Raw genomic sequence first — 2,520 nt, 5'->3', positions numbered from 1 at the left:
AAGGACATTCTTGTTGAAGCAGATCTTGAACCTAAAAGGACTCTGAAGAAGAAGCTAAGAGAAGCTAAAGCACAACAATTCAGAGAAAACCTTACAGAGAATCTCGAAAATGAAGGAGACATGGCCAAACCCAACAACAATGCAAGGAAGATGCTTGGTGACTTTACTGCACCAAATTCCAACTTCCATGGAAGAAGCATCTCAATTCCTGCCATTGGAGCAAATAATTTTGAGCTAAAGCCTCAATTAGTTTCTCTGATGCAATAGAATTGCAAGTTTCATGGACTTCCATCAGAAGATCCTTTTTAGTTCTTAACTGAATTCTTGCAGATCTGTGATACTGTTAAGACCAATGGAGTTGATCCTGAGGTCTACAAGCTTATGCTTTTCCCTTTTGCTGTAAGAGACAGAGCTAGAACATGGTTGGACTATCAGCCTAGAGATAGCCTGAGCTCTTGGGATAAGCTGGTCACGGCTTTCTTAGCCAAGTTCTTTCCTCCTCAAAAGCTGAGCAAGCTTAGAGTGGATGTTCAAACCTTCAGACAGAAAGAAGGTGAATCCCTCTATGAAGCTTGGGAGAGATACAAGCAACTGACCAAAAAGTGTCCTTCTGACATGCTTTCAGAATGGACCATCCTGGATATATTCTATGATGGTCTGTCTGAACTGTCTAAGATGTTATTGGACCACTTTGCAGGTGGGTCCATTCACCTAAAGAAAATGCCTGCAAAAGCTCAAGAACTCATTGATATGGTTGCAAATAACCAATTCATGTACACCTCTGAGAGGAATCCTATGAGTAATGGGACGCCTCAGAAGAAGGGAGTTCTTGAAATTGATGCTCTGAATGCCATACTGGCCCAGAACAAAATATTGACCCAACAAGTCAATATGATATCTCAGAGTCTAAATGGATTGCAAAATGCATCCAATAGCACTAAAGAGGCATCTTCTGAAGAAGAAACCTATGATCCTGAGAACCCTGCAATGGCAAAGGTGAATTACATGGGTGAAGCCTATGGAAACACCTATAATCTCTCATGGAGAAATTGATGTGGCAGAAATTGGCGAGTTAAGAATTTATTAATAGGGATATGTTGCAAGTACAGTCCTTAACCAACCAAAAATCCGCTTATCAATTTAAAAGGGGTTGTCACAATATTTAAAATTAAAATACTGGGAGTATGAATCCCAGGTCGTCTCCCAACGAGTTACAGAGAAATGTGCTATTTCATCAATTGCGTGTTTTCAAAAATGGTTGAGTTGATAAACAGAAATTTAAATCAAAAAATTTAATTAATTCTAAATAAAAGCCTTGATTGGGGGTAGATTAGTTGGAAGCCCTATTCTTGTTAAAATACTCACAAGATTAATTAATAATTGGAAGTTACTCTGCTTAGTTAACCCCTACTAGGTAAAGGAAAGTCAAGCAAGTTGGAAATCTGTTTCTAGTCATAAGTCCTAATCCTCTCCCTTGCGAAGGACTAGAGTTAATGATTAGAGGGTGGTTCGACAATAAACCCAATTATAATTTCTCTCTTGAGTAGTTCAACTCAAGGGTTCCTTTTAATCATCCCCAATCAAGTCATGGAACTACTCACTCATCATAATTATAAAATTCACAAAATTAATGGTGAAAATAAAAGAAGACATGATAAACAACAATAAAAAGATTAATTGAAAATAAAATTAGTCTATATTAATAACTTGTAAAAATAAGCCAAAGTCAACTCTAGAGGGATTAAGAATATGGAAGAATAAATATAAAAAGTAAATAACAAAATAAGATGACTAGTACCGGAGGTAGACTCTTCTCAAAAGCTAAAGCCAAAATCTTCCAATGCTAATTATGAATGTGCAAGTGAGTGAAAAACCTAGGGGAGGAGTAAATCCAGATCTAAAACTAAAAATTATGCAGAATGAATTATGTCCCTCGTTTCTGCATGTTCCCTGACTCTAGTCTGTAATTCCAGGCCGAAAACTGGGTTGAAATCCATCCCAGAAACTCTGCCAGCGACTTTTGAAATTCTGCAGATCGCGCACGTCACACGGACGTGTCATTTACGCGGACGCGTCATTTACGCGGACGCGTCATTCGGCGTTTTTCTTTTCCATGCGGGCGCGTTGTCCATGCCTCCGCGTCGCTTCTGCTTTTTCAATCCATGCGTCCGCGTCACTCATGCGGCCGCGTCACTGCGAATTCCTCTCTTCCGCGCGGTCGCGTTGCTGACGCATACGCATCACTTCTCACTGGTCATCTCCTCAATTTCTTGTATTCCTTCCATTTTTGCAAGCTTCCTTCCCAATCTCTCATTCATTCATGCCTTATAAAGCCTGAAACACTTAACACACAGATTACGGCATCGAATGGAGTAAAGGGGGATTAAAATACCTAATTAAAGGGTCTCCAGGAAGTAAGTTTTCAATCATGTAATAATTTTAGGAAGGAAATATAAATGGATGCTAATTATATGAATAAGTGGGTAAAGACCATGATAAAACCACACAATTAAACACATT

General features: G+C 38.9%; 1 non-coding gene across 1 annotated transcript; it reads right to left on the bottom strand.

The window, feature by feature from the left end:
• Positions 1-513: 513 nt before the first annotated feature.
• LOC130937462 (small nucleolar RNA R71) lies at positions 514-621 on the bottom strand. The gene has a single exon (XR_009068682.1). It is a non-coding gene; the product is annotated as a small nucleolar RNA R71 (small nucleolar RNA).
• Between the last annotated feature and the right edge of the window lie 1,899 nt (positions 622-2,520).

Source organism: Arachis stenosperma, chromosome 6, assembly GCF_014773155.1.
Source record: "Arachis stenosperma cultivar V10309 chromosome 6, arast.V10309.gnm1.PFL2, whole genome shotgun sequence".
Taxonomy (NCBI): Eukaryota; Viridiplantae; Streptophyta; class Magnoliopsida; order Fabales; family Fabaceae; genus Arachis; species Arachis stenosperma.
This window is presented reverse-complemented; position numbering and strand designations above follow the sequence as displayed.